The following is a 23,709-nucleotide window of genomic DNA, read 5'->3' as shown; positions in this document are numbered from 1 at the left end:
AGAGGGGGAAGACTGTAACATCAGGCAGCTTGTGATCCAGATGTGACTCTAGTGTTTCCCTACCTTGGTCGTCAGTTCCCTCCTTTAAGATGCTTCTTAAAATCTATTTCTTTGACCAAGCCTGTGGTCATCTGCGGTAATATATCTTTTAGTGGCTTGGTGCTGCATTTTGTTTTATAACGTCCTTGTGAAGCACCTTGGGATATATTATTACATTGGAGGTATAAATACAGTTTTGTTAAAGTTGACTTCTTGTTGTTTGCCGTCCATTGTTTTATAAGAAAGGTGACTAACACTGTGTATGCAAAAAAAGGAATACATTGCGTTCTCTTTATTCAGAATGAGCGAGGCAGAATGTAGCATTGCCGGATTGCAGGGTGTCATTAACTGCACAGCTGTCACTCTGCACGAGCTGCATGTCAATTCAGAGACATACTGCGACCACAAAGAGTTCCACTCCTTCAATGTCCAGCTGGTGTGTGACTACTCAGTGATTCATGCAGCTGAGTGCCTTGTATCCTGGCAGCAATCTCGATGCCTATATTCTCGGCCAGTGTGCTGAACCGTCAGCATTTGAGTCACCTCGAGAAACCACAATGTGAGTGCAGACTTACAAAGGCTATCCACCTGAATCGTGACTCCGGGGCAGAGCGTGCGTAATGACGAGAATCCTGCTGCCACATGACTCGTCATCGAGCAGGAGCTTGGGGTATGAAGCATTAGCTTTGCTGCAGTGACCTATTGAGCAAGTGTTATGGTTTGTTGTGGCCTGTAGAAATCTACACAAGCTCTTTATTAACTACACGATGAGGAGGAGGAAGACGCGAGGCATCCAACACATCCCTTTTCCGGCCAATCTTTGTGGGATTGGCTCACCTGATTTCAGTGCTAGTAAATGCAATTCTAATTTCCCGTTCAACAAACTCTCCCACACCTTGTATAAAGAAAATATTCGGAAATAGCCTCATCAATCAAACCATACACTGACCCACAAACCCATCATTGTCTTGCTGCCTGTCCCCGTTGTGTCCTTTGACTGCCCCAGGACTCCTACACAGTGCTCATCCTTGCAATGGCTGCTGCATTGCTGGTGTAAGACTGCTGACTTTCGCTGTAGTCCTTCCAGGAGAACCTCACACACCTCCTGGCCTAGAAGGCCTGGCTTTGGACTGCACCAGTTTCACATGGGTAGCGGCAGTCATTGCTGGCGGGCAAGCAACAGGGGCATTGTTGGAGTGGCAGTTGTGGAAGGAGGAAAGCTGTCACCCTGATAGAGGTTAATGCTTCATGGACCTTTAGTATTGTGGCTTTATTTCAGGATTTGTTAGCTTCTTGTTCTTGAAGGGCTCTTGTTGGAAGCAATGGTCATTAATTGGAAACACATTTATTTACTTACTAATTACTTTGGAAAGTCAAACAAGACCAAGACGCAGCTGGAGCTACTCTCTTAAGATATTACTCAGTCATCTTCTCTCTCTGGCTGACATCACTGTGGCATAGCTCCTTACGCACAGACTCAGCAGTTATTATTGGAGTTAACCCTAGACTTTGAGTGGCTCCCCCAGGACACAAACCCCTCAGCAATCTGAGAAATGTGCTGCCGGGCAACTTGCTGGACAGCTATGAGACCCTGCAAGCCCCCGTGGGCACCGGTATTCACAGCCATTCTGTCGGTGTTCTGAGCCTGTGTGACCACAAGCTGAGAAGTTGTGACTCCCACCTCAGAACTCGGATGTTGGGTGGTCTCTGCCCGCATTGCTCTGGAAGCTGAGGCATCCACACCAGACACCGCCTCACGGGTTTTCTCATGGAACTGCCCACCATTGACAAGCTCTGCCCAAAGCCCTATGCCTGGGTGGAGTGAAACCCTCTATGCTACTGGACAGTGACCGCAGGCTTTCAGGCAGGCCTGCCAGTGACCGAGCTTTTCTCATGCATCCCTTTCAGCCATTTTCCTGTAGGCTGTCCCATCGAAGTCCTCACCGGATTCTTCCATGGCAAAAGTCATATGATGATCTGGCACTGCATTATTTTTTGTTTTTTTCATTTGTGGGACATGGGCATCGCTGGCTGGCCGGCATTTATTGCCCATCCCTAGTTGTCCTTGTCCTTGTTCAGAGGGCAGTTGAGAGTCAACCACATTGCTGTGGCTCTGGAGTCACCTGTAGACCAGACCAGGTAAGGACGGCAGATTTCCTTCCCTAAAGGACATTAGTGAACCAATTGGGTTTTTCTGACAATTAACAATGGATTCACGGTCATCAGTAGATTCTTAATTCCAGATAGATTTTATTGAATTCAAATTCCTCCAGCTGCTGTGGCGTGATTCGAACCCGAGCCCCCAGAACATTAGCTGAGTTTCTGGATTAATAGTCTAGCGATAATACCACTAGGCCATTGCCTCTCCCTGGGTGCAGGTCACTGTTACCCAGTGTCTCTCTGTGTGCCTCTTTTCTGCCCTGTAAAGTATGCCTTGTGTTAGTCTCTGAGTTAGTGACTATGAAGGTGAGAGGAAAGATGCTATTTCATCATCATCATTCGTCTCTTCTTCCTTTTGAACTTTAGTCCTGTGCCACTCCTTGGCCAGATTGTGGTTCCTTAGCATCTTGAAAGGAAAAGGACACTAGGGTAGGGTTGCAGTGAGGGTTGGGTAATTTTGGGGGGGGGGGGGGGAAAGCAAGACCTGTTTGAACTATCTGCAGCTTGTTAATCAAAAGAGATAGTGGGACGAGGGGAAATGGGATGTGAGAAGAATTAGGTGTGAGTGTAACATCATCTTTGATGCATTCAGCCCCATGGCTGTCCATGGCTTCAGTCATGGTTGCTCCAAGCATGATGGATACTTGTCCCTTCCATCAGGATAAGACCAACGCAGCTCTGCTTGTTCTCCGTCAGCCAGCTCCTGTTGCCTCTCGTCATGCACCAACTTGTCATACAAGAGAGAGGCAAAGGTGCCCATGGATTTTGATGATGTGTTTGTCATGGTTGAATAGCTGGCAGCGAGGTCAAGCTGTAAGATACGGGTGTGAGACTTGCAGCAGTCAGAAGTGTGAGGGTGAGATGAAGTATGAGTAAGTTATTCGGCGAATGAGGGGGTGTGATGCATTGAGCAGTATGTAAGGGCTAGTGATCCACTTGATGAGATATGCCATTTGAAGAATTCACTGACTTTGATCTTGTGTTGCAATCTTCTTGCGATATTGTACCCAGGTCCTTTGGGCTATCGTGCCCACTACCTTTGCAGTATCTCATGGACCCCCTAGTCCCCTGTGAATCAAGGACTCCAATCCTCCCATATTAAGACCTTGGGTGCTGTGTTGGAGAACCTTGGTGCCCACTTTCTGCCATGCTGCAACATTCCTGTGTCTTTCCTAGGTCAATCACATTGACTTCCAACACCACCTCCAGTCAAAGTGTGCTTTGCCTTTGAGAGCTGAAGGCTGTCTTTAAGAGCTGCAGGCTAGCCTGAATTCAGTCTCACCTTTCATGATGTTGCACCCCGCATGGGAGTGCAGCCATGCTACAACATGTCTGCCACTGGCATGTAAGCCAGTGGGCAGCAGAAAGTTTGCCTCATGCCTTCATTGGAAGGAAGGGGCTCAAGTTAATCGTGCATCACAACCTCTGCATCTGCTTTTGCGGCCTCTGAATTTTGCCGTCATGAAGTTCAAACTTTAGTTATTATATTAGTTGCAATTCGGTTTTATCTCCCTGAAATGTGCTGAATTTATATTTTTTGTTGAAGATTGTTCAATCCATCCCTGTACATCCTGTCTCCGGAAAATGTTCACAGAGCATTAATACCCTACATATTAAATTTAATCTACAGGTCCGGGATTTGATAGAGTTCATTAATTGCCTGTTTGATTGATTATACCAGTTTAAACTACTTGTGCTCCCTGCTGGAGCTTTAGTGGCTGAGAGTCATGAATGAACCTCCATCTGCTGTTCCAGGTCCATGCGCTGCCTGGGACAGTTTTGGGTCTTCACTTGGTTTCTGACTGTTGAAATACTATCATTGGTGACACAAGGAAGCAAATATAATAAATCTCTTTGAATCTTCCTACTTCAGTAATCATAACTGGAACTAACTCCTGCAAATTATTTCCACTTTGTTTTTTTTTTCTTTTTGACTTCTGTTCATTTTTACCTGCAGTTATTGTTCTGACTCACGTCCCATTTAATTCCCCACCTGGCTGGCATTGTTCCTTTTTTTTTCCAATCTCCATCTGTCCTTATGCTTCTTCATTTTTCATTCTGTCTTTTCCTCTTCTCTGTCACCTGTTTTCCACCGCCGCCCCCCCCCCCACCCCAAGTGTTATCTTCTCCTGTGTCCCCCCAGTCTCAGTTAGTTATCAAGTTGCAGAAATGTACCAAAGATATATGATGCGCGATTAATTCACTCGGGAGGCTGGATCATATCCGGGAAATAAAGGCTTTTATTAGCAACAAGAATGGAGCATACTGCTTAACAATACAATCCCAGACTAAAGGGTCACTAGGCAGTGCAGTGACCTTTATACTCCTATAAGAAGGCGGAGCCAACCGGAGTGTACCACAGAACAATACCAACAGGTGGAACACCCCAACCCTAACCCCAACAGTAACAAGAGTAACATGTGTACAAGTACCCATAGTGATAACCATCTATGGTTCACCACAATATAATTATGTGCTGAAATGATTTTCAAGAGACCGATGTCCCTTCACCAAAACGTATTTATTTTATTTATTTACAATGGTTTGCTATACTCAGGCAGGTACTTTCCAGTACAGAGTATTCACCCCTAGTGCTGGTGACTGGGACATTCCACAGTATATCATGAAAAATCATAGAAACCCCTACAGTGCAGAAGGAGGCTATTCAGCCCATCAGGTCTAAACACAATCCCACCCAGGCCCTATCCCCATAACCCCACATATTTACCCTGTTAATCCCCTGGCAGTAGGATTAATTTAGCATGACTAATCAACCTAACCTGTGCATCTTTAGACTGTGGGAGGAAACCGGAGCACCCGGAGGAAATCCACGCAGTCATGGGGAGAATGTGCAAACTCCACACAGACAGTGACCTGAGACCGGAATTGAACCCGGGTCCTTGGCACTGTGAGGCAGCAGTGCTAACCACTGTGCCATTGTGCCGCCCCAGAACGTTATGTTTCTGTAGAACTCCGTGATTGGTCAGCTTTAACAGGCCTCAATTAGGGAGCTTATATTCCAGCAGGTCTATCTCATGGAACTTGGTGAAGTCACTACACGTGGGATAAGTTTTCCACATCATTGTATGTACAGGAGAAAAGACTTGCGTCTATGTAATGTCCCATCACACAGCAACATTCCACAGTGCGTCCTGTGTCTTTAATTAATTTGAAGGTTTTATATCAACGACTGTGGTAGCCATTACCTTGACAGCATGATCACAAACAAAGTAATGTGGCGAATAAGCATTTGATCCATTGTTAGAATTGTTAGGTGAGGGAATAGTGTTGGCCAGGACATCAAGACATTGCCTTTTTTTAAGAAGAGGGCCTTAAATATCCATCAGAGCCACTGGTACAGATATATGGGGCCTTTGTTGGGCCATTTATTCAAAGGATACATCTTTTGACATTTGAACAGTCCCTTCGCACTGGATTAGAGTGTCACCTGAGATAGGCCCATAACTTCCTGGCTCCCCAGCGTTGGAATTGGTGAGGTACCCCAAGGATGTGCTGGGAAATCCCTTTTGGAAATTCCCAGGTCAGGGTTTATGCAGCAATTGTCCAGGAGCGCTAACTTCTCCCCGAACAATTGCGCTGCACGGGGAACCATCCGATAAGATGAATTGCCATCTTCGGAGGGTTCTACCAGTGATATGCTAATAGTTACTTGGAAAACATAAAAGCACTTCTAACTTCAGTGTAACTATTTTAAACACCCAGACCGCTCCCAATACGGAACTCCTCCACCCCCCCCCCACCTCACCCCCCCGCACCTCACCCCCATGCCTCACCCCCGCTAAGCACGCACCTTCCTATGGTATTACCCACCCAAACCCATCCACCCACATGGGATTCCTGACCTCTCCACAGCAACTCAGCTGGACACCCTCAGACCTCACTCAACCCCCCTCCATACTTATCTGTCCCCACCTTGCCACAACCCACCCCCCAAGCCCCCTATACATAGAACATAACAGCGCAGTACAGGCCCTTCGGCGCTCGATGTTGCACCGACCAGTGAAACCAATCTAAAGCCCATCTAACCTACACTATTCCAATATCATCCATATGTTTATCCAGCGCTCCGAAAGCGCTCCGAAAGCTTATGGTATTTGCTACCAAATAAACCTGTTGGACTTTAACCTGGTGTTGTTAAAACTCTTACTGTGTTCACCCCAGTCCAACGCCGGCACCTCCACACCACGTTCCCTGTAGCCAGTGAGGATATAAAGATTTCTCTCAAGGCCTCAGCAATTTCCTCCCTTGCCTCTCTCATTATTTTGGGGTATATCCCATCAGGCCCTGGGGATTATAGAACATAGAACAGTACAGCACAGAACAGGCCCTTCGACCCACGATGTTGTGCCGAGCTTTATCTGAAACCAAGATCAAGCTATTCCACTCCCTATCATCCTGGTGTGCTCCATGTGCCTATCCAATAACCGCTTAAATGTTCCTAAAGTGTCTGACTCCACTATCACTGCAGGCAGTCCATTCCACACCCCAACCACTCTCTGCGTAAAGAACCTACCTCTGATATCCTTTCTATATCTCCCACCATGAACCCTATAGTTATGCCCCCTTGTAATAGCTCCATCCACCCGAGGAAATAGTCTTTGAACGTTCACTCTATCTATCCCCTTCATCATTTTATAAACCTCTATTAAGTCTCCCCTCAGCCTCCTCCGCTCCAGAGAGAACAGCCCTAGCTCCCTCAACCTTTCCTCATAAGACCTACCCTCCAAACCAGGCAGCATCCTGGTAAATCTCCTCTTCACTCTTTCCAGCGCTTCCACATCCTTCTTATAGTGAGGTGACCAGAACTGCACACAATATTCCAAATGTGGTCTCACCAAGGTCCTGTACAGTTGCAGCATAACCCCACGGCTCTTAAACTCCAACCCCCTGTTAATAAAAGCTAACATACTATAGGCCTTCTTCACAGCTCTATCCACTTGAGTGGCAACCTTTAGAGATCTGTGGATATGGACCCCAAGATCTCTCTCTTCCTCCACAGTCTTCAGAACCCTACCTTTGACCTTGTAATCCACATTTAAATTAGTCCTACCAAAATGAATCACCTCATATTTATCAGGATTAAACTCCATTTGCCATTTTTCAGCCCAGCTTTGCATCCTATCTATGTCTCTTTGCAGCCTACAACAGCCCTCCACCTCATCCACTACTCCACCAATCTTGGTGTCATCAGCAAATTTACTGATCCACCCTTCAGCCCCCTCCTCTAAGTCATTAATAAAAATCACAAAGAGCAGAGGACCAAGCACTGATCTCTGTGGCACTCCGCTAGCAACCTGCCTCCAGTCCGAAAATTTTCCATCCACCACCACCCTCTGTCTTCGATCAGATAGCCAGTTACCTATCCAATCGGCCAACTTTCCCTCTATCCCACACCTCCTTACTTTCATCATAAGCCGACCATGGGGGACCTTATCAAACGCCTTACTAAAATCCATGTATATGACATCAACTGCCCTACCTTCATCAACACACTTAGTTACCTCCTCAAAAAATTCTATCAAATTTGTGAGGCACGACTTGCCCTTCACGAATCCGTGCTGACTATCTCGGATTAATCCGCATCTTTCTAAATGGTCGTAAATCCCATCCCTAAGGACCCTTTCCATCAATTTACCAACCACCGAAGTAAGACTAACCGGTCTATAATTACCAGGGTCATTTCTATTCCCTTTCTTAAACAGAGGAACAACATTCGCCATTCTCCAGTCCTCTGGCACCATCCCCGTGGACAGCGAGGACCCAAAGATCAACGCCAAAGGCTCTGCAATCTCATCCCTTGCCTCCCAAAGAATCCTAGGATACATTTCATCAGGCCCAGGGGACTTATCGACCTTCAGTTTATTCAAAACTGCCAAGACATCCTCCCTCCGAACATCTATTTCCTCCAGCCTATTAGCCTGTAACACCTTCTCTTCCTCAAAAACATGGCCCCTCTCCTTGGTGAACACTGAAGAAAAGTATTCATTCATCACCTCGCCTATCTCTACTGACTCCATACACAAGTTCCCACTACTGTCCTTGACCGGCCCTAACCTCACCCTGGTCATTCTTTTATTCCTCACATAAGAGTGAAAAGCCTTGGGGTTTTCCTTGATACAATCTGACCCCTCGCTACCCGAGCTGGCCCAACCAGGGTGGACAAACCCCAACCTCCCTGTGAGCTGCCCCTCCCTCACCCCCCAAATCCCACCTACTTACCATCTCCCTGGCCTATTGGACCTTTTAAACTCACCTGCATTCCAGCAGCTAGTGCCATAAAAAAGGGGTTGTATTCTCTTTTGCCGTGATTCTTTTGGATCAGGGACCCACTGCACTGTCTGAATCTCATCTGTCCTGAGTTAGGATGGTCAGGCGAGACAGACGCAGAAGAAATGTTGCGCAGGTTAGTGGGTGTGGGGTGGCAACTCAATTCTGTTTGAACCGACAACCTCTCTCTCAGAGCAAACAAAGGCTCCCAAGAAAATAAAAGATTTATGAGATGCACCTGCTTTTTAGCAGGCTATAGATGAAGGATGGTATTGCGTGCCATGTTCAAATTACAAATTTAGATTGATGCTTTTTTGTTCAAACTTTGGACAAATCCCTAAAGGCCTTTCCTTCTCATGCAAGTCTTTGTTATTTGAAGGACAGGTCATGCGCTGGTTGTCAAACCTTACCTCTGGCTTGATAGCAAGGTTGTACACAAAGGAAATATTCCAGTAAAAATAAACATAGTTATCAATTTTTCTTCTTGACTTGACTATAGGCTTGTCATATTGTGTGATTCCATTTCCAGAAAAAATAATGCAATTGTTTGAGCAGCAAAAAACCTTGCTTTTGACCTGCAATTCTTGACTGATATTGGAATATCTCTTCGAGGCACGATTATATCTGATATCTCTGTCCTTAAAGTCATACGATAGTGAACTCAATTTGAGAATGACACCAGGAACTCGGAAACTGCTGTTACGATCCCTGCAGAGACTTACAAGTTTTAAAAAGAGATTTGAATTCCCAGTGACGAACTCAAATTATCACACAACAGGATTTCACATTTTAAGACTTTTACTGTAATAAACAAACTCAAATCAACCTCGACTAATATTTCTTATTAAGCAGCTAACATGCTAAACTACAGAAATGATACCCTCCCCCTCAAGTCCCTAACACCACTGAAAACCCACACCTCATTTATGCATCACACACAATTGTAGTCTTTACAGGAAACAGTCCAAGTTACTTCCAACTTCCAACAGGCTCGTTTCTCTCAGTTCTGCTGAGTCGTAACATCCGGGGTCTGTCAAAGTTGTTTCCCTCCATCTTTCTGAGAATCCCTGAATTGACTTCCAGCAGCAAGGCCCACTCTAGCAGTGACTCCTCCCAGCCTTGCCAGGGCAAATATTCCAGTGTCTCTACATCTCCACAGGTCCTGTCCCTTTGGCTGGAAAATGAGTTCCCAGCAGCACTCTGCCTGGTAGCTAATGGAAAACAGCCTTTTTTCCTCTACTATCCACAGCAGCTGTTACTTCCTGTCTGTCTCTCTGGGACACACTCTCTTTTGCCATATTGTTTGAATCCATAAGCCTTCACTTTTGACTCCAGGTGTTAGAGATTTGCACCTTCCTTTCAAAAGGGCTTCACTTGGGTCCCTGTCGCCACATGGCAACCGGGTCACATAGGCTTTTCACCAACAAAACTAATCAATCATATGTCCCTCTCCAGTACTCTATCTTGAATTAAAGGAGACAGTTTAATGCATAACCAACCTTGTACTCATAACATTCCATATCGGCTTTTAATGAAAGATAAGCTCACTCATTTAATTTCCTTTCCCATCCTAATTGTGCAGAAGGGTTAGGAGTTGAAAAATGTGTGGCCCTCTGTGTTGTTTTGTTTGTTCATAAGTGCTAAATTTTTTTTTTGCTTGGATGCAACGCCAAAGTTTTAACTGAGATTTGTTAAGTGTGTTTGCCTCAACTGACTTGATTTACAAAGCAGGCAGGCGGTGAAATTTGATGAGTGATTTCCTTTCATCATCCTTTGGCTTCCTTTCAAAAACAAGCGTAGCAGAAACTGCGAGCAGGCTGGCCCATGTGTTGGGGAAAATACGCTGCACTCGAACATTCTGTACTTCTCACTTCAATAGCTTAAAAAATAAGCTTAACAGATTCTCATCAGACTTGAGAAGCAGGCTTTCACTCATCACAGGATTGGCGAAGGGAGATGGAACTCATAACTTGCACATGCTTTATTTTCCTTCTGGAGTTGAAGTGCGCTCACCAATTAGTTTGGAGACCTAATTGCATTTTTAATCCAATCACATGTTTAACCAACACATGACTCTGTTTCAGACACTTGGCTCAGAACAAAGAGTCACATTTCTATCACATCAACAATGCTTTTGAGTGCTGTGATGTTTGTTGTACCATCCTTTACCACACTAACTTGTGATTCCTAAACGTTAGTGACGTGCTGCAAATTCAGCACAATGTGAGCCTCGTGTAATTGATGAATCCACGTTGATCCCACTCATTCAGTTTGGAGAAATGGAAACGGTCTGCCAATAGCAGCCTAATGACAGCTGTTCTGTATCATGAAAATGCCTTTATTAAGACTGTGACCCAAAATAGAAGCTTGTCAGCTTCTTTGATCTGTCAACTGAATTATTTCTAATGGGGAAGTGTTGAACTCATAAACGCCAATCAGTTAAACTGCAGATAATTCGAATAAAGTAATTCCAGCTACAGTTAAGACATGGTGAATTTGATGAATGGGTGGCACGGTGGCACAGTGATTAGCATTGCTGCCTCGCAGCGCCAGGGTCTCGGGTTTGATTCCTGGCTTGGGTCACTGTCTGTGTGGAGTCTGCACGTTCTCTCGTGTCTGCCTGGGTTTCCTCCGGGTGCTCCGGTTTCCTCCCACAGTCGGAAAGACGTGCTGGTTAGGTGCATTGGCCATGCTAAATTCTCCCTCAGCGTACCCGAACAGGCGCCAGAGTGTGGCGACTACAGGATTTTCACAGTAACTTCATTGCAGTGTTGATGCAAGCCTACTTGTGACACTAATAAAATAAACTTTTAAATAAAATTTACGTACGTTCTGTTCAAATATAGTCATATGGACATATGTAAAGTAAAAGTAAAGGCTGGTAGCTCCATGAATCGGATCTTACAGCCTCATGGACCTGCTCCCGCATGAGGCAAAAAAGATAAAAGAAAAACATTGCAACCAATTTCAGGAACACCCTTGGAAAATCCTTCATGATTGCCTTAGGTAGTGGCTGTCCAATCTTCTGAAAGGATAGGGTCAGACTGAGGTGCCACAATCAATAAGTAGGTCAGGTATGATTTAGCAATGACTCCGGGATAACCTATCAATTCACATATTCCACTTTCAAATGTAGAATGATGATATACAACCACTTGCTTATACTTATGCTTCATGCTTGAATCCAGTAATTCTTTGGGGTTTTGTTTTTATCAGGTGCCTGACATAAGACATTGAAACATCTAGGAAGTTTTAAATTCCTCATGTCACTCCAATAGACAGCCTCTGTACCAGGGTTGGTCTATATGTGACTGCACACCCATAGCAATGCAGTTGACTCCTTTACTGCCCTCAAAAGTTCAAGGTGAGAAGAGGAAACTTGAAGGGAGATGTGTGGGGGACATTTTTCACGCAGAGAGTAGTGGGTGCTTGGAACGCGCTGTCAGAGAAGGTGGTGGACGCAGGCACATGAGCAACATTTAAGAGGCATCTGGATGGGTACATGAATAGGAAGGGAATAGAGGGATACGGACCGAGTAAGGGCAGATGTGTTTTAGTTAAATTAGGGCATCATGATCAGCATGGGTTTAGAGGGCCGAAGGGCCTGTTCCTGTGCTGTACATTTCTTCATCTTTGTTCAAAAATGTCTCAACTAGACATTCGGTCATACTAAATTGCTTAAACAATATCTAATAAGAAAATCCAGTGGACCATCTGGCATTGACCTAGATTGGGACAAGGGTACAACCAGCTGAGTCACCCCTTAAAACTCCTCCTCAATGACATTTTGGGATGCGTATTAGCTGTCTCACAGACAAATAACAGCCTGACATAGTCACACTCAAGGAAGGATATTATTTGGACAACCTTCCGGACTCCCCTATCACCATACCTTTCCCACCGGCAGGACCAAGTCACCAGAGGTGGTGGCGTGATGATCCCTGGCTAGAAGGGGTTGGTCCAAGGAGGATGTAACATTGATTACAGATTGCATTAGTCTCAAAACATCAGGTTAATCAGGAGTGAGAAAATCTCCTGCTGAAACCAGTGGCCCATTCCAGGCTCACGAGCATCGTAACTTGAGGCAGAGGCAGGGAGATACCCAAAGATTCACTGGGGAAACCCTCCCCCCATCCCAGGGCAGTCTCTAGGTAAGGATTGCATGTCGATTATCCGGGAAGTTCAAACTTCTTTTGGGCAATTGCCCTGCAATTGGAACCATCTGAAAGTACAATTTAAATTGCAAATTCCGATGGTTCTGACTGTCTTACGTCGATAGTTACCCAGGAGAAGTTAGAAGGATTAAAGCTGAACTCCTGAGTAACTATAGTACTCCCCCACCGCACTCTCCTGAACACCCTCCTCTGCTGAACAACACCACGCCCCTGACCACAACCATTTGACCGCCCACCCACCGACCAGCCAAACCCTACAACCACAATGGCCCTCTGACAAACCCCCCTCCCCAAATAACTCTTCGACTGACCGTCCCCCCCGACTGACCCACCACTGACTGTCCGCCCACCTGCGACTGACAAGCCTCTCCCCCACCACTCAATGACCGAGCACCCCCAATGAGTATTCAACACTCGACCAATTCTCACCCTGACCAGCCCACACCCTCCAATTCGATCCATTTACCTGACAAACCTACCTTCCCCCTGGATCCTGAAACTGGCTGGATCTTTAAACTTACCCGCTTTAGGAAACATTCAGTAGAAATCCTACTTAATATTGAGATGGTGCCAGCATATCCAACAGCACTATTTTCAGAAGAGCGGAAAAGCCTGGGCCGGGATTTTCCAGCCATTCATGGCCCGCCACTGCTGCAAGTGAGGACAGAGAATTTGGCGCTCAACCAAATCTCCATTCACTGCAGCGGGACTGGAGAATCCCGCCAGCATGAACAACTGGAAAATTCCACCCCTGCTGTCCTGGCAACATTTTGCTCTGTGTCTAACTGCAAACCAGTCTCTTGCACGGTGAAATAAGTAATTACATGTGAAAGAGCATTGTACTTCAGCACAATGATTAGCACTGCTGCCTCACAGCGCCAAAAACCTAGGTTCGATTCCCAGCTTGGGTCACTGTCTGTGCAGAGTCTGCACATTCTCCCCGTGTCTGCGTGGGTTTCCTCCCACAGTCTGAAAGACGTGCAGGTTAGGTGTATTGGCCATGCTAAATTCTCCCTCAGTGTACCCGAACAGGCGTCGGAGTGTGGCAACTGGGGGATTTTCACAGTAACTTCATTGCAATGTAAGTCTACGTGTGACACTAATAAATAAACTTTAAAGCTTTTAAAACTTTAAATGTTAAATGTATTGCAATATCTTTTAGAGACATGATGGTGCTATATAAATGCAAATTGGCATCTGTGTTTCCCCTCACTGAGACATCACAATATCGCTCATCATTTCCAGGCATTAGAACAAAACTAAAAATTCTGAAGTAAAATAGACATCATTTTTTAATCCCATTTTGTTAGCACTCAAAAGGAATATTTAGAACCATCCACACACACTGTGCAAATCACACAGATGTGAAATCTAAAAGGAAGGTTAACGTCAAAGATCAGGAATGCAAGACTCTGTTCAACTGAACCAGAACACTGCCAGAAAATCATGATTCTGCCAGAATCTGGGGGGAATTTGAAGCTGAATTTCTCTCTCCTCACCCAGTGTCAATATCCAAGCCTTCGTCAGAAAATGACAGCCCCTGGGACATCGTAATAATAATGAGCTAATTAAAGTGTGGTGAGTGATCTCAGTGAAAAAGGAAACAAGAGAATGATCCCGAATCATATACAGAGGAATAGAGAACAGCCAATATGTGTAGAAGGAGCAGTGCTTCGACGCGTATGAATATTCATGTAGATTGTTCTTGAAATATTCTGAGCTGAGGTCACAAATGGGTCCCAGGGAGAGAAGTACCAATGATAGTCAAGTTCACTTTCGAAATGTAAATTACAATTTGCAAATGGAAAGAAGAAAGCAGGACTTGTCGGCCTTCAGAATGACAATGCAATAACTTGTCGTTTGTCAGGTCTCGTTTTTCAGGATGTAAAACCGTAGCCAGTGTGGAATATGTGGAGCCATGCCGAGGGGTTTATATTGCAATACAAGCATGTGGGAATGCAAACCTATAATATGATTGCTTACAGTCAAAATCTGAGAGCGTTTCTTTGCATCGAAGAACGTTGGCTGCATTAGTAATGAATTACAACTGGTGTTTTGCACCTCACCTCAAACCTTTTTAGAACTGAGGTGAGGAGAAATTTCTTCACCCAGAGGGTGCTGAATGTGTGCAATTCACTACCACAGAGTGTAGTTGAAGCCAAAACGTCGTCTGATTTCAAGAAGAAATTAGATATAGCTCTTGGGGCTAAAGGGATCAAGGGAAATGGGGGGGTAGCGGGGGATCAGGATATAGAATTTGATGAGCAGCCATGATCAAAATGAATGGCGGAGCAGGCTCGAAGGACCAAATGGCCTACTCCTGCTTCTAATTTCTGTTTCTATGTCATTAGCCATCCAAGGGGCTGCTGCCCGGGTGGATCCAGAACTGGCTTGCCCAAAGGAGGCAGAGAGTGTGTATAGATGGGTCTTTTTCTAAATGGAGGTCGGTCACCAGTGGTGTGCCCCAGGGATCTGTTCTGGGACCCTTGCTGTTTGTCATTTTCATCAATGACCTGGATGAGGAAGTGGAGGGATGGGTTGGTAAGTTTGCCGATGACACGAAGGTTGGTGGGGTTGTGGATAGTCTGGAGGGATGTCAGAAGTTACAGAGGGACATAGATAGGATGCGAGACTGGGCGGAGAAGTGGCAGATGGACTTCAACCCAGATAAATGCATGGTCCATTTTGGCAGGTCGAATGGGATGAAGGAGTACAATATAAAGGGAAAGACTCTTAGTATTGTGGAGGATCAGAATGACCTTGGGGCCCGGGTCCATAGGACTCTAAAATCGGCCCCGCAGGTGGAGGAGGTGGTTAAGAAGGCATATGGTGTGCTGGCCTTTATCAATCGAGGGATTGAGTTTAGGAGTCCGGGGATAATGATGCAGCTATATAAGACCCTCGTCAGACCCCACTTGGAGTACTGTGCTCAGTTCTGGTCGCCTCATTACAGGAAGGATGTGGAAAAGATTGAAAGGGTGCAGAGGCGATTTACAAGGATGTTGCCTGGATTGAGTGGCATGCCTTATGAGGATAGGCTGAGGAAGCTCGGTCTTTTCTCCTTGGAGAGACGTAGGATGAGAGGAGACCTAATAGAGGTATATAAGATGTTGAGAGGCATAGATCGGGTGGACTCTCAGAGGCTTTTTCCCAGGGTTACGAGAGGACACAGGTTTAAGGTGCTGGGGGGTAGGTACAGGGGAAATGTTAGGGGGAAGTTTTTCACACAGAGGGTGGTGGGCAAGTGGAATCGACTGCCGTCAGTGGTGGTGGAGGCGAACTCAATAGGGTCTTTTAAGAAACTCCTGGATGAGTACATGGGACTTAATAGGATGGAGGGTTATAGATAGGCCGAAAAGATAGGGATATGTTCGGCACAACTTGTGGTGCCGAAGGGCCTGTTTTGTGCTGTAGTTTTCTCTGTTTCTATGTTTCTAAATCCCTTTGCTCACCAATATGATGCCATGAGATCGTTAAACAATTTGTCCCTCATCATGAAACAGTGAAGCACTGAGGTCCATACATGAGCATCACAGGTTAGACTTTGCTAGCTGAATCAAAGAGAATTGACATGTCCAGTGTGGTGAGATTCAATCCAGATATTTCAGTCTAAATTTTTTTTTTCCATTCTTGGGACCAACAGGTATTGATTTTTTTTTTTAAAAAAGTGTTTTGAGGTTTTTATTAATTTATTCATGGGATGTGGATGTCACTAGAAAGGGCCATTATTTGTTGTTGGTGCCTAACTGCCCATGAGAAGGTGATGCTGAGCTGCCTTAATGACTTGCTTGGGCCACTTCTGAGTTCACCATATTGATGTAGGCTTGGAGTCCCATATTGGCGAGACTGGGGATAACGGCAGATTCCCTTCGCTGAAGAACATGTGTGGGCCAAATGTGTTTTTATGTCAATTGGTTTGTTTTGTAATCACCATGCTGATACCGGCTTTTTATTCTAGATTTATTTAATGAACTGAATTTAAATTTCCTCACTGTCTTGGTACTCATGTCACTGGATAAACGTCCAGGCCTTTGGATCAGCAGACCAGTAACATAGAAACATAGAAACATAGAAAAACTACAGCACAAACAGGCCCTTCGGCCCACAAGTTGTGCCGAACACATCCCTACCTTCTAGACCTACCTATAACCCTCCATCCTATTAAGCTCCATGTACTCATCCAGGAGTCTCTTGAAAGACCCTATTGAGTTCGCCTCCACCACCCCTGACGGCAGCCGATTCCACTCGCCCACCACCCTCTGTGTGAAAAACTTACCCCTAACATCTCCCCTGTACCTACCCCCCAGCACCTTAAACCTGTGTCCTCTCGTAGCAGACATTTCCAACCTGGGAAAAAGCCTCTGAGAGTCCACCCGATCTATGCCTCTCAACATCTTATACACCTCTAATAGGTCTCCTCTCATCCTTCGTCTCTCCAAGGAGAAAAGACCGAGCTCCCTCAGCCTATCCTCATAAGGCATACCACTCAATCCAGGCAACATCCTTGTAAATCTCCTCTGCACCCCTTTCAATCTTTTCCACATCCTTCCTATAGAGAGGCGACCAGAACTGAGCACAGTACTCCAAGTGGGGTCTGACGAGGGTCTTATATAGCTGCATCATTATCCCCGGACTCCTAAACTCAATCCCTCGATTGATAAAGGCCAGCACACCATATGCCTTCTTAACCACCTCCTCCACCTGCGGGGCCGATTTCAGAGTCCTATGGACCCGGACCCCAAGGTCATTCTGATCTTCTACCGTACTAAGAGTCTTTCCCTTTATATTGTACTCCTTCATCCCATTTGTCCTACCAAAATGGACCACGACGCATTTATCTGGGTTGAAGTCCATCTGCCACTTCTCCACCCAGTCTTGCATCCTATCTATGTCCCTCTGTAACTTCTGACATCCCTCCAGACTATCCACAACCCCACCAACCTTCGTGGCGTCGGCAAACTTACCAACCCATCCCTCCGCTTCCTCATCCAGGTCATTTATGAAAATGACAAACAGCAAGGGTCCCAGAACAGATCCCTGGGGCACACCACTGGTGACCGACCTCCATTTAGAAAAAGACCCATCTATACACACTCTCTGCCTCCTTTGGGCAAGCCAGTTCTGGATCCACCGGGCAGCAGCCCCTTGGATCCCATGCCCTCTCACTTTTTCTAGAAGCCTTGCATGGGGGACCTTATCGAACGCCTTGCTAAAATCCATATGAACCACATCTACCGCCTTCCCTTCGTCAATGTGTTTAGTCACATTTTCGAAGAACTCCACCAGGCTCGTAAGGCACGATCTGCCCTTGACAAAGGTCAAGGTCAACATCACCACTATGTTTCCATACTCAAGTGATTTTCAGAAAAAAAACATTTTAAAACCTAATTTTAGTTTGGGAGAAGAATACCATATGCAGTCAAGGAGTAATCAAAGTGTGACTTGTGTACTTCAAATAAACGCATTTTCTGTCTGTGCCACTTGACTTCATTGTTTCGTCACGTTTTCTTTTGTTCTAAATCCCAATGTCCACATGTAACGTATTTTGGCAATGCAAATTTGTGATGCCAATTGCAGCATCATTGGTCACACTTGGAGAGAGTTTCTATTCTGATTCTCTCAGCACAGATGCGATCCTGGATCTTCTATGGGCGCATGTTGCTGTAATTCCACACTCCCAGCAGTGTTGGCGCTGTCGTGTCTTTACTGGCTTGAAGATGTAACTACAATGTGACAAGTTTATGTGGGCAACGTGCATGGGTTAATGTGGCACAAGAATTATTAATGGAAGTATATAAAAATCAAGATTTTAAAATAGGAGGTTGAACTCTGCATGCACGCCCGGCCCAATTATTGCCCTCGCCCTCTAACTCCACTTTGAAGTCTGCACCTCGCCTTATCTCTGTGTTCAAGACTTGAGCACAACAATTAAGGCTGACAACTGCTGTGCAATACTGAGCATGCACTGTTTTTCAGCTAAGACATTTAAATACCCCCTCAGGCAGATAGATGTAAAAGATTTCATGGAACTTTTTTGAAGAAGAACGTGGGAGTTATCCTCAGTGTCGTGCTCAACATTTATCCCTCATTAAACATCCTAGAAGCAGATCGTCTGGACATTATGATAATACATTGCTGCTTGTGAAAGTTTGCTGTGTGCAAATTGGCTGCTGTTTCTTACAGTACAACTATACTTCCAAGATACTTCATTAGCTTTGAGATGTTCTGTGGTCCTGAAAAGTACTATATCATTGCAAGACTTTTTTGGGTGATCAACGAATATAACTAGAAAATATTAGCTGCCGAGTTGCTAACATTTTGTTTCCTTCTATACGTCAGGAAGGTTTAAATCTGAAGGATGTTATGTTAACTGTTGACCTTATTGAGGAAGCATCCTACATGTTGACAATGTGTTTAAAAGAATTCTGTCTCTGTCTGCACTTTGTCTAGAAATCTTTCCTCGTCAACTTTTTTTCCTGAGGTCGATGTTTGTAACAAAAGCGACCAATGTTAGCATGTTCTACAGACGGATGTACATACACATCGATTTGGCTAAATAATGTGCAATTCGAGTTTAAGTATTTAGTCACTTATTTTATGAGAGTCAATGCTCTTATGCATCTTGTACACCTTGGGGAAAAGTATTGCTACATAGAGTTTGCTTGCACAGGTAGATTGAGGACTGAACTAGCTTTATTTGGGCTCTGTCCCTGACAATGATATTGGTTTGGGTGTGGTCTGGAGAGGCCTGAATTCTGGTGTTTCTGTTGGATGGGGTGCCCTTCATGAGCAGAGTGAGAGTTGCTCTGCTCTGAGGCAAATTTGTTTAAAGTGTGTCTCTGAGAACAAGTCCCAGATTGTCTGGTATTTCCCCAGATCTGGCCAGAGGTCAAAGATCACTATTGATTGCAGAAGCTCCTCTCTCCAGCTGACAGGCTCCAAGTTGGTTCCCTGAGGTTGTGAGACTGGTTACATTTGTGGTGGTTTGTCCTGGTGTCCAGAATGGCTGAAAAGAATCTATTGAGAGACATTTAATTGAGACAATACATTTCAAAAAAATGTACTTTGTTCTCCTCATCCTTTACATTGTTCAAATGAATTGATGTGTATGAAGAGATGAAGGTAAGGATGTGCACTGTTCAAAACATGTCCTGTGTTATACCAGGATAAGATAGAATCGCTGAATTAATTTTTAACCATCTAAACTCCAGGAACAGATTGATTTTATGATAATGATATACAAATCCTTTCTGTGAACTTAATTCCATTGTAATTTTACATTATAATGGAGGATGCTGGATAAACAAAGTACTCATTCTCCATTAATAGATCATCTTGCAGCCATCTGGTCAGTCTGTCTGCGCTCACATGTTTTTCTCAAGATCGAGCTGACAAATATTCAGTGTTGTAAAACTAGAAAATTAATGCACTCGTGTTTTCCTACTTCATCCTGTTATTTAAGCCCTTTTAAGCCACTTCTTGTAGATCCTACTCTTTTGGCCCCTTTTTGTGTTAGCCTGGACTTTCCTGAAAGGATATGCATTTGCTACCTTCTCCTGAAACCTTTGTTGGGATCTAGCAATTGAAGCACAAACTCAAACAAAAACAGAAAATGCTGGAAACTCTCAGCAGGTCTGACAGCATCTGTGGAGAGAGAATATAGCCAAAGTTTCATGTCTAGGTTACCCTTCATCAAAGTTAAAGACAAAGAAGATAGGACAAGATTTCGCCCTGTGTTTTGTCGTTTAAGATGTTGCTCAACAGCTCGGATATCAAATAAATAAATAAATAAATAAAATGTGAGGTAAATCCCAAATCAGGTGATTTGACAGGTTTTTGTTGTTGAAAGTTACTCCTCTCTCTCAATGGCTGAACTGTCATGAATGTGAATTTACAGGCTAATGCGGGTAATCTACTGTTCACCATCTTTCTCACGAAATAATCAAAGACTGTAAATTGTTTAAGATTTCGAACCCTCATGTTTCGTATACTTGCGCATGTTGTACACACATACAGATTGTGTTGGATGGTGTCCTTTCTACACAATTTTGGCCTTTAAGCATGCATCAGGCAGTTCAGGTTCCGATTGCGACACCTTCTTATTATTATTGGTGTTCCTGGGCTTTTTTGAGGCCCAGGTCACCTGGAATATAGTTGAAATGAAGCTGCCCAAGTTCTGACAGCCAGCATGCCATTTTGGAAGGTCAGGAAATCTGGCAGCGTCGACACCGAGTCTGGACTTGCAGTGATAACTTAAAAGGGTGGAGATGAAGGGCGGAATTGGACAGCGGCACAGAAGGCAATTTGAGGGCAGCATGGTGGCACAGTGGTTAGCAGTGCTGCCTCACAGCGTCAGGGACCTGGGTTCAATTCCGGCCTCGGGCCACTGTCTGTGTGGAGTTTGCACGTTCTCCCCGTGTCTGCGTGGGTTTCCTCCGGGTGCTCCGGTTTCCCCCCACAGTCCAAACATGTGCAGGTTAGGTGGATTTGTCATGCCCCTTAATGTCAGGGAGATTAGCTGGGTAAATACATGGGGTTACAGGGATAGGGCCTGGGTGGGATTGTTAGTGGTGCAGGCTTGTTGGGCCAAATGGCCTCCTTCTGCACAGTATGGTCCAATGAGTAATCTTGAGGGTTTAGGAATGCTAAATCAATAAATTAATATTTCCAGACCTGCTTCCAACAATCCCTTGAATTTATGCTGAACCGGATTGTTTCTCACCCTTTATTACACATGAATAACGAGCTGATTTATCACCAAGGGGACTAAAATGTCTTCAGGAACCTGAAGACGTCATTGGGCTCAGACTTGCATTGATTAATGAGACTCCTGCTTCCGGTGGGATTATTGAGGGCCTGAATCGAGTGCTTGCTCAAACATTGCAGACCTGAGGCTGGCAGTAAGCTTGATTCTCGTCTTGGTGTTATCCATTCGCACTGGAAACGAAGCTGCGGAGAGATAGAAATCAACACCTCCCCTCCTCCCACCCCCGTATAACTTTCTGAATGAAGTATTGTCCTTATCTCTGCTTTTATCTGCATAGGATTATGAGTACATCAGCCTCACTTCAAGTCATTTTCAGGAGCTGGGTTTTAAAGTTTAAAGTTTTTTAAACTTAAAGTTTATTTATTCATGTCACAAGTAAGGCTTACGTTAACACTGCAATGAAGTTGCTGTGAAATTCCCCTCATCGCCACAGTCTGGTACCTGTTCTGGTCAATGCAACTGACCAGTATGTCTTTTGGACTGTGGGACGAAACCAGAGCACTCGGAGGAAATCCACACAGATACAGGAGAATGTGCAGACTCCGCACAGACAGTGACCCAAGCCGTGAATCGAACCCGGGTCCCTGGCGCTGTGAGGCAAGAGTGCTAACCACTGTGCTACTGTGCTGTTGTTTAAGTACTAATGGAATTAATCATAATGACTTCCATATGCAAGTATAGTGAGTTGTTCCAAGTTTATTCTTGCAAAGGGGAGGTTTGATCCAGGAGTTTTCTCTTCACAGGTTGCAGCAAACAAAATAAAAAAAATAGATGTGCATTCTTTCATGAATAGAAATCCTGGTTCTGTAATATTGCTGGCAGGGGCATGCTATCGCTGTAAGACCATAACATATAGGAGCAGAGTTAGGCCATTCCGGCCATCGAGCCTGCTCCGCCATTCAATCATGGCTGATAAATTTCTCAACCCCATTCTCCCGCTTTTACCTCATCACCTTTGATCCTCTTACCAAGCAAGAATCTATCTATCTCTGTCTTTAAATACATTCATTGACCTGGCCTCTGCAGCCTTCTGTGGCAATGAATTCCACAGATTTACCAGTCTCTGGCTGAAGAAATTCCTCCTCACCTCAGTTCTAAAAGGTCGTCCCTTTGCTCTGAGGATTAAAGCTGCACTGTTTCTTAAAGGAAAATGTGCCTGATGAACTGAAATCCTGTCTGCGCACCATTTGCCATGGGTAAGAATTGGAAGCTAATTTGCTTTATCACCTGACCCCGTTACTTTGTAATTTGCAAATTAAGGTGGTCCAGCATAGTAAGTGCAGCATAGTCAAGAGGAGGGCTCCAGTTCATATTCAGAAAGGCCATAGCTTTAAACCTGGAGGAAGGACATTGAAATTACAGTTAAGCTTTAGCCATTTTACATGGTGGGTTGTAAATGCATGGACTGCACTTGCAAGGAAAGCAGTAGGTGTTAAACTCATTCAGAAGTCAAATGGGGAAGTGGAAACCAGACGCCTTTTTTAACTTAATGCTAGCTTTATTTTAAAATGCAACATTATATATGTCCACCTCCTTCCTAACTCTCACCCTGGGGACCAGAGGCCTCTCTTTATACATGCTCAAGATATTTAATCAATGCCCTCCATCTGTATACTCTTTAACAATGCAATTATGAATTATAAACATACTGCTAACAGACGGAACTGACTATATCAGAGTTTAAGTACCTGGATAGAGGAATATTACTATCAGAGTTTGCAGAGAAACGTTTGAGAGAGAAATCTGACCATGTGATGATATTGTGCCATTCAGAAATGTATTTGTGTCATGTTGCTTGTGCAGGAATTTGTTTCAGGAGTCAGTTCTATTTATCAGTGCCACTTTGTCTGTAACCGGTTGATACTGCGGAAACATAATGAGTCCTAATTGCTAGAATGTTTGTTTTAATCTGGATTAATGCAGTTCTGTTATTTTAGTGTTTCCCCTGGATTTTTCAGAGGAAGGTTGATTAGGTTGATTGATGGGAAAAATCATGTGACTGGGCAGGACGGGGCTTACACGGAGAAATAAGCTCAATTACTGCTTGAGATCTTTAGAGAGAGATATCTTTCTTTGTGCTTCCTTTTCTCTCTGGTTTTGGAGTTTGGGATCTGCCAGGAAAGAAGTCACTTTCTCTGGAGGCTGCTGTATGGGTGTCAGGAGACAAGCGTCTTTCTGTCCAGAGGAGTTAAAAGGCTGGAAATCGAGCATCCATGTGAGCCAATTTTTTTTTTGTGCTAACTTATTCAGAAAAGGGATTTATGTCTGTGGGGATATTGC

The 23,709-nt window shown here is 44.7% G+C and overlaps 1 protein-coding gene across 2 annotated transcripts in view; it reads left to right on the top strand.

Annotated features, from left to right (window-relative positions):
- anks1b (ankyrin repeat and sterile alpha motif domain containing 1B) overlaps positions 1-23,709 on the top strand; it is a 591,188-nt gene that overhangs the window by 23,087 nt on the left and 544,392 nt on the right. The gene's annotated exons all lie outside the window — the stretch shown is intronic.

This window comes from Mustelus asterias, chromosome 19 (genome assembly GCF_964213995.1).
Source record: "Mustelus asterias chromosome 19, sMusAst1.hap1.1, whole genome shotgun sequence".
Taxonomy (NCBI): domain Eukaryota; kingdom Metazoa; phylum Chordata; class Chondrichthyes; order Carcharhiniformes; family Triakidae; genus Mustelus; species Mustelus asterias.
The sequence above is the reverse complement of the archived record's forward strand: the minus strand, read 5'-3'. Positions and strand labels throughout refer to the sequence as shown.